Source organism: Mirounga angustirostris, unplaced genomic scaffold (assembly GCF_029215605.1).
Source record: "Mirounga angustirostris isolate CCGP_5_RB_7025 unplaced genomic scaffold, mMirAng1.0.hap1 SCAF_5, whole genome shotgun sequence".
NCBI classification, from domain to species: domain Eukaryota; kingdom Metazoa; phylum Chordata; class Mammalia; order Carnivora; family Phocidae; genus Mirounga; species Mirounga angustirostris.
This window is the reverse complement of record NW_026991713.1, coordinates 40,678,078-40,691,679: the sequence shown is the minus strand read 5'-3', so window position 1 is coordinate 40,691,679 and position 13,602 is coordinate 40,678,078. Positions and strand designations below refer to the sequence as shown.

At 37.6% G+C, this 13,602-nt stretch overlaps 1 protein-coding gene and 1 pseudogene across 1 annotated transcript in view; one reads left to right on the top strand and one right to left on the bottom strand.

Moving 5' to 3' along the window:
* Positions 1-13,602, top strand: part of NAV3 (neuron navigator 3) — an 803,480-nt gene that overhangs the window by 185,984 nt on the left and 603,894 nt on the right. The gene's annotated exons all lie outside the window — the stretch shown is intronic.
* Positions 2,665-3,215, bottom strand: LOC123843475 (ATP synthase subunit d, mitochondrial-like; annotated as a pseudogene).

Sequence of the window (13,602 nt, the reverse complement as noted above, 5' to 3'; positions counted from 1 at the left end):
GGGTAAGGTAAACCTTTCAGAAGGATAGTTCTTAGTGATCCCCGTAAGGAATGAAGGAGGCTTAAGGTCAGTCTGAGGTAGCAGAGGTATAAAGAAGTTAGGTTGAAGAGGAATTTAAGAGATTGAATCAGGAAGCCTTTGTGATTAAGTGAATATAGTAATGTAGGAAGGAGACTTGCAGAATAAGTGCACAGGTGTCTGATTGGGAAAACTGTCTAGTTGGTGGTACCAGCCACTGTGATAGCCAGAAATTGAGTGATGCCCATGGACCTTTTTCAGCCCAATAGTATCTTAAAAAAAAAAAAAAAAAAAAGATTTTATATGAGAGCAAGAAAGAGAGAGAGAGACAGAGAGAACAAGCAGGGGGAGGGCAAAGGGAGAGGGAGAAGTAGACTCCCCGCTGAGCAGGGAGCCCGATGTGGGGCTCGATCCCAGGACCCTGGGATCATGACCCGAGCCGAAGGCAGACGCTTCACGACTGAGCCACCCAGGCGCCCCAACCCAATAGTATCTTTAGGGATTGAAGATAAACATGGTTGAGTGGGAAAAGTGATACATTTTGCATTTTCAACTCTTTTGTTCTTAAGTTTCTGGTTTTATGTCAATACTGCTAATATACATATAAACATTTTAAAAATTGTACATATTTTTTCAGCTCTTCCTTGAAGCCCTTCTGATTTCTATCATTGAAATAACAATGCAATAACTTTCTCCTTGGCACTTTATGCATGTATTACCACACAGCTACATCAGTTTTGAATTGTGTTGGGGTTTTGCTTATATTTTCTTGTGTCTTTATTTTTGATTTGTCCTCATTAGCTTCATTATTAAGCTCTTGGGAGTACCCTACCTTCAGTTCCTCTGTATCTTATTAAGATACCTGATTGTGTTGATTTAATAAAGGTCTTGACCAATTGGGATGTCCATAACATAGAATGTAAATGTGGATTCTGGCAAGGTTAAACATTATGTAAAGTTAAAACAAACTTACACTCCAGGCCTGGGAGGTTAGATATGCTGGAAATTATTTCTATTCTCATTAATGTATAAAGCTATCAGAAAAGTATTGCATATGTATTTTTTGTTATATACTGACTCTATGCAGAGGACCAGTAAATGGATGAAGTATTTGATGATAAAAGCTTCTGCACAGTAATTATTTTCTCATTACTGCAACAGATAGAACTTTCTGAAATAAAATATAATCAAGTCTCTATCAATAAATCCAAACCAATCAGACTCCTCTCACTTGTTTCTTATCACTGACAGCAATCTTGAAATTCCTTGAAAGCTGCGAAAAATTTTACTGTAGCATCAAAGAAAACTATATGAAGAAAATGAAATGTATGATAATTTTTTTCAATTTTCTAGGTTGAGCGTAAATGTTGCCAGAGCGGACAGTCGTACATATCCAAGCACTTACATGCGCAGCATGTCTGATTTAATATTCAAACACTCAGACTCGTTTTATGCTCTCAAGTTTTGCAATCATTTTTCCTTAAAGGATCTCTTTTTTGTTCATGTTTTTATAGGGTACCTGGGATGCCACTGTAGTTTATGGTCTTTAAAATTTTTGGCAAAAAATAAATAAAAAGAAAGCAACTAAACTCTTGCTTTCCTATAAATCCTATGAATATTTTCATTTTTAGAAAAACTTGCATTATGAATACTGTTTGGCTGAGTGTTTAAAATTCTGAGCCACAAGGCCATATTTGGTATCCTTCTTATTTCTTGTCTTTTGAATGGATTATCTCAGAGCAAATGTCTATGGCTTGATTTTTTTTTTCTTTGCATGTATCTATTGGAACGATTCTTTAATCCAATTCAGCCCCATTATTCTATCTTTTATTATTGACTCGTATGTGCAGAATCATTTCAACTGATCCTGCAGGTCTTTATTTAGCTCTATTTTAAAATATGTTGGGTTATTATATTTGTTCTATTTGCCTTCGTTTCTTCATCAAGAAAATCATGGATCTGTCATCCATATGTTAAAAATCAATTACCTTTAATTTTATTGTTAACTTTATTGTAGTCAACTTTTGTATTTTTCCTTTATACTTTTGGGAAGCCTGTCAAATTTGACCGATAATTCTTGATTTGAATTTTACATTGTTTATTGCTTACCGTCTCTAATGTTCTTTTGAATTCCACTGTGGCTTTATAAATGACCTATCATTCTCCTATACAGCTTCATTAGTACATTGTTTTGCCATGTTCGCATTTATACTAATTAGGATAGACTAGCCTATGCAGCAGGAATAAATAACTAAACCTGAAATCTCTGTAGCTCAATGAAAAAAACTGCATTTTTTTTCATGCTGCGTATTCATCTGAAGGTGATGGTGTGCTCTGTTTCACACAGCCACTCGGTGACCCAAGCTGAGGGAGCCCCACCGTTATTTGCCAGCACCATCTGGGCTATGTTACATTTTCAGTCACAGCACTGTGATTTAGTTTTTCTGTCTCATTGGCTGGAAGCAGTCACTGAGCCCAGCAAACTGTATGGACCTGGAAGGAGAGGAGACTCAGATATGAGTAGCACTAGACATCTCTATCAGAGCATTTATGAAATCAGTGGTTATTTTTAAAAATTGTTTTGAGTGTATAAAGCAGATACTGTTTAAACTTTACCTGTGTTTGTTTTTTTTTTTTTCTCACCGTATCATTATTTTTAATGTCCAGCATTTACAATACGAGGGCCAGAGCTTTCTCCCCAACTCAAGTGTATAAATTCTCAATTGGCTTGTGAGGCCAATAGGGATACTTCTTCTTGTCTAATTTGGTTTCTGGGAAGACTTCATTCAGGTCCTCAATGGTCATCTGATCAAATGGAATTATATTCCTCATCTTCTCCAGCTCTTTTTCATATTCCTCAATCCTGGCCTTTGAGAGAGACAAAAACTTGGCACAACTTTTCACATCTTCTTTTTCTTCAGCATCCACCTGAACAGTATATTTATCCTCTGGAACAGGAAACTTCAGGGCATTAAACTTCTTCTCAAAGTCATCTACCAAACCAGCCTTCGCCACATTGGTTTGAAGTAGGCCCAGTCGATAGCAGGTGGTTTCTCAGGGAGAGTATAGCCAATCTGGATGGTAAGTGTCTCATTCCAGGGCTTCAAGGAGTTAGCAATGGCCTTCTGGTTTCTGGGTATGATCTCCCCAAAAGCTATCCAGTCAATGGTTTTTAGAGCAAGTTTTCATGCAGCCATCTTGAGATCCTTCACCGACTCCGACGGCCCAGAGTCCACAGCAGCAAGGAACGGAACTGGGTCCTTTACCTGTGTTTTTGATGATAAAACCTTTTTAGAGGTATGACTGTCCTCTCCTTTGCTTTGGCAGAATCTAGAATACAAAGTATGAGAATATCGTGTTTTAATTAATGTATTTTAATATACTAAAATGATATTTATATTATATAAGATATTTACAGGCATCTTAAATTGTTTTCCCAGATTGAGTACTGGGAAAGTGGTTTGCCTCTGTGCCACTTACTGGGTTATTTCTTCTCATCACTGATTTGAATTGAATGATCATCTTTGTATACGAAATGCTCATGTTTTTTTTAAGCACCTGGTAGGGAAAAACATTACCTTTTTTTTTTCCATGAAATTTTCTTACTATTTGTATATATTTAACCTTCAAGTGAATTTTAGAATCATTTTCTCAGCCTAAGATTTCTGAAAAGGTGCATGAAGTGGTTGTACCTCATCAGTATTATGCATGATTAGTAGAAAGCCTTGAAACTATTTTTCGTGGAGTCAGATTCCTGGGTTCTAATCTCAGCTTTGCCACATATAGCCATTTGACCTTGGGAAAATACTAGACTCTGTATCTCAGTCTCCTAATCTCTGACATATCGATGATAATATCATCTACCTTAAAGGGATATTATAAAGGTGAAGGGTTAGTATTTGTAAAGCTCTTAGTACAATGTTTGATATTTTGTGTTAGTGGTCTTTTAAATGTAAATGAAGTAAATGAAAAATGTAATGCTGGACTACAGTAGAAATATGTGAGGTTTTTGAGAGTACTATGTAAGAAGAAATATATTTGTTCACATAGGAGGAAAAAGACATCATGTGTGAATATAGGCAGCATTGTTCTTCCTAGTGTTGGTTTTCAGGGCAGATGAACCATCATTGTACCTGATGTGATGTGTGAGGTCATCTGAGATTAGAACATTTGATATTCCTGAAGAAACATTAAAATTCCTATCAGGAGACCCATACATTCTGGGGGAAAGCCTACCCACTCCCACCCTCAAAGCATTGTTCTTCATAGTAAAGCTTGCTTCTAGAGGTCTGTAAATACCCATCTTCAGAAGAAATAAAGTTGTAGGTTGTGAATTTTTTAAATCAAAGATAGCAGTTCCTTAAAAAAATTGTGTGCAGGCAATCATATATATTATTCTGAATGTTTTACTTTTATGTCTCTTTGTTGGGGTATGCTAGAAGTTTTATGTGATTGTAATGTTGTTTAAATATAGGGTTTTTAAAAATCAGACTTTATATTTGAAGAATAATGAGATCTGCAAAGGCATAGCAAGATCTGACTAATGTCCATGATAAATTAATATTAAAATATGGAGATGTATGACCTGAAATATGGACAAACTATTTACATTGCCAACTGAAACATCACATGAATCATCTCATTTTAAAATGTTAGAAATCCTTTGCCTCCCACTGCAATAGCAAGAACTATAGGAGATGAACTATTTATTGCTGTGCTAGTGCAGAGCAATATACGTTTTTTATTACAGAATCAGGGAACAGTCCTCTGAGATTCTTACTGAAGTAGAATGGAGTGAATTTTTATTGATTTGTTATTTCATTAAAGGCGTCATTTTACCCTCTTGCTCTCTTGTAGTATGAGTGTTCAATAAATAATACATTCTCTCATACATGTTGCCATCGAAGAATTTGTTTGGCTCAGAATAAGCCAGGTGTTTCTGTTTCAGCCACTGTTCTGGCTTCTCTGTTGTTTCGCGTACCTGGACTGGTCCTTCTTAATTGTTTTGTGTGATAGGAATTCAGGTTGTGAGATGGAAGGTGGTCTGGGTCAGCAGCTGGATGCCCTGTGCTCGGTGGCCAGGTCACGGACACGTGCTGCTCGTACTGTCCCTGGCTGAGGTGTGCTGATGGTGACGGACCCCTGCCTGTTGTGCCTCCCTCGTAACTGATCGATGGAATCCACCTCAGAATGATGATCAGTAGCCGGGCCTGACAGCAGCCAGATGTAAAAGCAGCTTTGCCAGTGAGAAACTCATTTCGTGGTCAGATTCAGCAAGGAGCGTGGCTGTGACGTGAACTGTATTTTCATAATCCAGAAAACAAGTGACAAGACAGGTCTTTCCAGAGAGGATTATTTATATATTTCAGCCATGGTTCCTTTTGGTTTTATTTTTATTTTTTTAAAGATTTTATTTATTTATTTGAGAGAGAGAATGAGAGAGAGCACGAGAGGGAAGAGGGTCAGAGGGAGAAGCAGACCCCCCGCTGAGCAGGGAGCCCGATGCGGGACTTGATCCCGGGACTCCAGGATCACGACCTGAGCCAAAGGCAGTCGCTTAACCAACTGAGCCACCCAGGCGCCCCTCCTTTTGGTTTTAATTAGAAATACTAGCAATGTCACTTTTAGGTTGTTCTGGTAGACCTGAAAAGGAAGGCAAGAGGAGACAGTTTTAAAATGATACATAGTAGGATATCAGTGAGTTTTTCGCTGAAGTCAGGATTAAATTAGAAAGCATCTTTGGTTATTTCCTGAAGTCCAGTCCTCTGTGAAACTACTGAGCTCTATACTGGAACTGCCTGATGAAAATGCATCTAAATGGGAGGAACTATACTTCTCCCCTGTCAGGTCTGACGTTGCCGCAGTTCAAGCCTTTCTTCAGGTAAGGAGTACGGATTACGGAGAGGGGTACGTGATTTGTACTATGGGGACTGCATTAAACTAGGGGTCAGATTTTTATTGTCAGATAAGAAATTTTTGGACAGGATATGTTCATTTTTATTCGTAGTATCCCATTTAGTCCTTCCCTCTCACTCTCATTAGAACCTTAGTTTACTGTTTTCTGTACTTGACCCCTAACACAGCTTGGCCCACGCTGGAAGAATATGACTGACTACAGTGAGTGTACTTCTCTTCAAAGATGTGTTTGTAATGATGGGCCACTCTGGGACCCTACTTAGTACAAATCACCTTTCATTTTCCAAAAGGTGGTCAATGTTGGATTTAGGTAGTAGTTTTAAATGAAAGGTCATTTTACTTTCTACTTTAGCTTTCAAATTTAACATGATTCTTAAAAGGGCCATGGCATTATACCCTTTATAAAGTAATGCATATTTCAATTACCAAAAAGCACTTTTGAACAAAATGTATATTTTGTAGCTACACTGTGAATTGTGCATGATTTTCATTAGGCTTTAAATACATAAATACCTTAGGTCATGACTCCTTCAACATTTGAATTCTTTTTGGATTGCACAAAGGACGTGCAAGTGATGCTAACACATGCATGGTGACACAGAACTGAGAAAACGGAAAAGGCAGAGGAATATCTGCAGCCAGGTATTGAGGACGAAATCAGTATTTTGATCCTTATTTCATGTGTTTGTGCTATTTACTGTTGGTTTAAAGGCCTGCCCATTCTCCCAAACTAAAAACAATAAGAGGTTGAAAAGATATCTGAAATAAGAAATGTTAGTAAGAGGTCTCTAATGCCAAGTCAATAAACATTATAATCATGAGCTGTATTCCTTATTAATATTGGTTTACAATTTCCATTTACTTGTTAATGGTCTCTTGGTACTGCCTTGGGTTCCATATTTTTAATTTGATAGCATTTACTGTTTTTTTAATATAAAAGTAATAAATCATCATGTTAAAAGCTTCGGAAAATATGTTCCGTAAAAATTTAATGAAAAGCATTTGTAGGAAGATGATACATGATGAGATTTGCTTCAAAAGAATTTTAAATGAGAAAAGAAGTGGGATCTAGCTGAAACTGTATTGGCCATGATAACTTTTGGGTACACAAATTCATTATGCTGTTTGCTTCACTTCCTTATCCTTTGAAAATTTCTCTAAGTAAAAGTAAAAATACCTCTCCTTCCACTTCTCAGAGATAACTGTTTCTTCTATGCACATACACATATTCATGAAAACACACTTACACATACACTTTTCAATTTAAACAAAATTGGCACCCCCGCAGGTGATGGATCCAATAGAGACTCCAGTAGAGACTCTTGAGTCTGGTAGAGACCAGGTTGCTCTTCTTAAATGTCCTTGGCAGGGTCATGTGCAAAGCATCCATTTCAAGTTTGTTGACTTGTCATTGGGTGGTCAGGTTTGGTGAGGAAGTGACTTGTGTACTCAATTATGAGGGTTCAGCCCCCAAGTACAATGAACTGCTATGTACATTGACACTAAACTATGGGTAAAACAGAATTTGCTTGTGGTTAGACAGCTTGCATATCTTTCCATAGGATATGTGGGGAAAAGAAAAAGCAGGGGGGCTACCTCATTTTCATCCCCTCTTCCTTTGTACTGTTTACTTCCTCTTCCTCTGAAAGAAGTGGAGGGAAAACTGAGTAGAACCTCAGAATGTTTAACTCTGAGAGCGAGGACTGAAAGAACTGGACTGCCACCCGCCCCCCCTGTCCCCAGCCCCTCCAGTGTCCTCCACCCCAAGTCTTAGCATGTGTCAGTTTCATATGTACAAGTTCTTTTCCATCATGCAGGCAATAAAAAAGTATTTTCTGAAACAAAATTTCCAGAACAGATCCTTAGGTAACATGACTTGAGGGATCCTCTAGGTGCTAAGTGTTCCAGAATGATAATCCCTATAAAGACATTTAATTATAAATCTCTTATTTGCTTCAAGAGAATCTAAACTGTTTTTCTACCTTGGTCCTTAGAAGAAATTCATGGGCTTTCAACTTTGCATGAATGGCTTTATCTTCTGGAGGTTTGTGAGAAGCATTCTTGGTAGAGTTGGCCCTCATCTACACTAATTTTCAGAACACTGGAAATAGGTATAGGTCCAGGTGTGGAGAAGAATCACATCGATTATGGGAAATTCATTTCCATTCATGAAGAAAATAGTTGCATAATTTTAAAATCCTTTTCTCAGTACAACTCATGTTCTTAGGACTAGCCTTCCTTTGCATGGGTAGTTGTTTTTGAATTTTTTTTTTCAGTACATTAGGCAAATATAGAGTTCTCACCATGCTGAGTATACCATTCCAGATACCATGAATTCTGTTCACACCTATTTATCTTAAACATTTATCTTTATTAACATTTGTGTGTTATTGTATTCTTTCTACACTGTGATAATAAAATTTGATGTAACACTTGTGAAGCGGTTCTGGGCACTGAGCTCTCGTGGCAAGACACAAGAGAAAAGGGAAGTATGATGCTAAGAGGACGGTCTACACTGCAAAAGCATCAGTGAGTTGCATTGTAGAATTTTGGAGCAAACAAGATTTGTGTGTATCTTTGACAGAGTCAGTGACCCATGTTTGTTCATGCTATAGGACCGGAACTTAGAATATTTTAAAGTCTAACCTGGGCTTTTAAAGCCCTATACTTTTAGATTAGGATTTATTATGAATTCTACTCTCAGGTTAGTTGCCAGCTTGGTTTGTGACTGGGACATGACATCGCTGCACAAACAAAATTTATGATTAGTGATGTTTTTCATTAATGCCTACTTTAAAAATCTGTGCTTGGTTGACTACAATTAAAAATTGAGTGATATTTAGTTTTAGTATTGTTATATCCTATCATATTTTATATTGACTTCTGCTGTAATTCCATAGGTGTTCTTCTAATATCAGAAGATATAGCAACATTTAGTAAAAATCTTAATATTTCCTCTAAATATCATTTCATTTTGTAATTGTTTTGTCTACTTGTATTTCAATTTCCCAACTTAGACCCTGTAAGAAATTAGTAAAATTATCATGTACTTTAAATTTTCAGTTGTTATATGATAACATTTCTTTTTTTAAAGATTTTATTTATTTATTTGACAGAGAGAGACACAGTGAGAGAGGGAACGCAAGCAGGGGGAGTGGGAGAGGGAGAAGCAGGCTTCCCGCCGAGCAGAAAGCCCGATGCGGGGCTCGATCCCAGGATCCTGGGATCATGACCTGAGCCAAAGGCAGATGCTTAATGACTGAGCCACCCAGGCGCCCCTATATGATAACATTTCTGTTGAAAAGTTTCACTGATTCCCGGACCCAGGTAAAAAATAGCAAAATATTTTTGAAACATATTGCCAAACCAAAGTGAGACACTCTTTTGGCCAGCTCCTGCAAGGTCAACAGACCTAGACTATTCCCCACATTAAGTTGGTAGCTTGCTAAACTTAAGTGTTTGAATTACTCCTTGGAAATAAAGAATTTCCATTATTTCAAAAGGATTGATTTTTTTTTCTTCAAGTTTTTATTTAAATTCCAGTTAGTTAACATACAGTATAATGTTAGTTTCAGGCGTAGAATTTAATGATTCATCACTTAGATACAACACCTTGTGCTCATCACAAGTGCACTCCTTAATGCCCATCACCCATTTAACCCATCCCCCGCCCACCTCCCTCCATCAACCCAGTTTGTTCTTTATATTTAAGAGTCTGTTTCATGGTTTGCCAGTCTCTTCCCCCCCCCATTTTCCTCTGTTCTGTTAAATTCCACATATGCGTGAAATCGTACAGTATTTGTCTCTCTCTGACTGACTTGCTTAGCATAATACTCTCTAGCTCCATCCACGTTGTTACAGATGGTAAGATTTCATTCTTTTTTATGAGTAATATTCCTCTGTGTGTGTGTGTGTGTGTGTGTGTGTGTATGTGTACCACATCTTCTTATCCATTCATCAGCTGATGGACATTTGGGCTCTTTTCCATAGTTTGGCTATTGTTGATAATGCTGCTATAAACATCAGGGTGTATGTATCCCTTCAAATCAGTATTTTTGTATCCTTTGGGTAAATAACTCTGAGTGTGGTTGCTGGATTGTAGTGTAGCTCTATTTTTAACTTTCTGAGGAACCTCCATACTGTTTTTCAGAGTGGCTACACCAGGCTGCATTCCCATCAACAGTGTAGGAGTGTTCCCCTTTCTCCACATCCTCACCAACATCTGTTGTTTCCTGTGTTGTTAATTTTAGCCATTCTGACAGGTGCAAGGTGGTATCTCATTGTGGTTTTGATTTGTATTTCCCTGATGATGAGTGATGTTGGGTATCTTTTCTTGTGTTTGTTGGCCATCTGTATGTCTTCTTTGGAAAAATGTTCATGTCTTCTGTCCATTTTTTAACTGGATTATTTGTTTTTTGGGTGTTCAGTTCTCTAAGTTCTTTATATATTTTGGATACTCACCCTTTATTAGCTATGTCATTTGCAAATATATTCTCCCATTCACTTGGTTGCCTTTTAGTTTTGTTGATTGTTTTCTTTGCTATGCGGAAGCTTTTTATTTTGATGAAGTCCCAATAGTTTATTTTTGCTTTTGTTTCCCTTGCCTCAGGAGATGTATCTAGAAAAAAGTTGCTGTGGCCAGTGTCAGAGAGATTACTACTTGTGTTCTCCTTTAGGATTTTGATGGTGTCCTGTCTCACTTTTAGATCTTGTATCCATTTTGAGTTTTTTTTTTTTTTTTTGTATGATGTAAGAAAGTGGTCCAGTTTCATTTTTCTGCATATTGCTGTCCAGTTTTCCTAACACCATTTGTTGAAGAGACTGTCTTCTTCCCATTGGATATTTTTTTCCTGCTTTGTCGAAGATTAGTTGACCATATAGTTGTGGGTCCAAATTTGGGTTTTCTATTCTGTTCCATTGATCAGTGTGTCTGTTTTTGTGCCAGTACCATACTGTCTTGATCAATACAGCTTTGTAATATAACTTGAAGTCTGGAATTGTGATGCTTCTAGCTTTTCTTTTTCAAGATTGCTTTGGCTATTGGGCGTCTTTTGTAGTTCCATACAAATTTTAGGATTGTTTGTTCCAGCTCTGTGAAAAATACTGTTGGTAATTTGATAGGGATTGCATTAAATGTGTAGATTCCTTTGGGTAGTACTAATGATTTAACAATATTTGTTCTTCCAATCCATGAACATGGACTGTTTTTCCACTTCTTTGTGTCATCGTCAATTTATTTCATCTATCTTTTGTAGTTTTCAGAATATAGATCTTTTACCTCTTGGGCTAGGTTTATTCCTAGGTATCTTACTATTTTTGGTGAAATTGTAAATGAGATTGATCCCTTGATTTCTCTTTCTGCTGCTTCATTATTGGTGTATAGAAATGCAACAGATTTCTGTATCCTGTAACTTTACTGAATTCGAGTATCAGTTCTAGCAATTTTTTGGAGAATCTTTTGAGTTTTCTATATATAGTATCATGTCATCTACAAATAATTAAAGTTTGACTTCTTCCTTGCTGATTTGTATGCCTTTTCTTTTTGTTGTCTGATTACTGAGGTTAGGACTTCTAGCACTATGTTAAATAACAGTGGTGAGAGTGGACATCCCTGTCTTGTTCCTGACCATAGAGGAAAAGCTCTCAGTTTTTCCCCATTGAGGATGATACTAGCTTTGGGTTTTTTGTATATGGCCTTTATGATGTTGAGATAGATTACCTCATTCCTCAACTTTGGTGAGGGTTTTTATCATGAATGGGTGTTGTACTTCGTCAGATGCTTTTTCTGATCTACTGAGAGGATCACGTGGTTTTTATCCTTTCTTTTATTAATGTGGTGTATCACAGTGATTTGCAAATATTGAACCACCTTGCAGCCCAGGGACAAATCCCACTTGATCGCGGTAAATGATTCTTTGAATGTATTGTTGGATTTGATTTGCTAGTATTTTGTTGAGAATTTTTGCACCCACGTTCATCAGGGGTACTGGCCTGTAGTTGTCTCTTTTAGTGGAGTCTGTCTGTTTTTGGAATCAGAGTAATGCTGGCTTCATAAAATGTTTGGAAGTTTTCCTTCCTTTTCTATTTTTTGGAATAATTTCAGAAGAATAGGTATTAACTCTTCTTTAAATGTTTGGTAGAATTTTCCTAGGAAGCCATCTGGCCCTGGACTTTTGTTTGCTGGGAGATTTTTGATTACTGATTCAATTTCTTTGCTGTTTGTCAGTCTTTTCCAGTTTTCTATTTCTTCCTGCTTCAGTTTGGTAGTTTACGTTTCTAGGAATTTATCCATTTCTTCCAGATTGTCCAATTTGTTAACATATAATTCTTCATAGTATTCTCTAATTTGCATTTCTTTGGTGTCGTTTGTTACTTCTCCTCTCTCATTTGTGATTTTATTTTTTTGGGTCCTTTCTCTTTTTGATAAGTCTGGCTAGGGGTTTATCAATTTTATTAATTTTTTCAAAGAAGCAGCTCCTGGTTTCATTGATCTGTTCTACTGTTTTTTGTTTTTTGTTTTTTTTTAGTTTCTGTATCATTTATTTCTGCTCTAATCTTTATTATTTCCCTTCTCCTGCTGTCTTTAGGCTTTGTTTTTTGTTCTTTTTCTAGCTTCTTTAGGTGTAAGTTTAAGTTGTTTATTTGAGATTTTTCTTCTTGTAGTAGGCCTGTATTGCTATATACTTACCTCTTATGACTTCTTTTCCTGCATCCCAAAGGTTTTAGACCATCGAGTTTTCATTTATATCCATGTATTTTTAAAATATATTCTTTAATTTCCTGGTTGACCTATTCATTCTTTAGTAGCATGTTGTTTGACCTCCATGTATTTGTGGTCTTCCCAGATTTTTTTCTTGTGGTTGACTTCAAGTTTCATAGTATGGTCAGAAAATATGCATGGTATGATCTCAATCTTTTTTTACTTGTGGAGTCCTGATTTGTGATCTAGTGTGTGATCTATTCTGGAGAATGTCCCATATGCACTTGAAAAGAATGTGTATTCTGCTGCTTTGGGATGAAACACTGCAGTGGGCAGTGTTTGGACCGTGGCCAGAGTGTGGCAAGCTTTAACTAGGTGTGCTCTTGTCTGCTTGTTAAATGAGACCTGATGCCACTTCCACTAGAACCGAAGTCTTGCAGAACTTTATGGTCCGTAGACATGGTTCATGTAGGGGGTTTGTGCTGGTCTTTTGGGGAAGGGGCCCTCTGCACTGACCCTTAGGCACACTTGTTTAAGAAAAGCAGTACCAGCAGAGCGCACAGGGGCAGGATTAGTGTAAGCAGGTTAGGCAGCCATTGTTAGGCAGCTGTGCTGTGTACTGAAGTCAGTTTATGCTGAGTGCCTGGCTGAAATGGCACCAGCCAGCTCCTTTGTCCCCCGGAAAGGGGACTCAGTGCTTGCTGCTCTCAGAGAAGCACTCCCAGAAGATTGAATAATTTCCCGTTGTGCATCCCAGGCATTTTTCAGATCACGGTTTTTATGCTGTCCGTCTCCAGGTTGCTTGCCTGTTTGGAGCAGTGCAGTGCACTTTGGGCTCTATCCCAGCCAGACTTGCTGACTTTTAAAACTCCATACTTCAGGGGCCTGGTGTGGTGGGGACCTGTCATGGACTTCTGGGGGAGGGTCTCACTGCACTGGGTTGGATTCAGGTTTGGCTGAGCACTGGC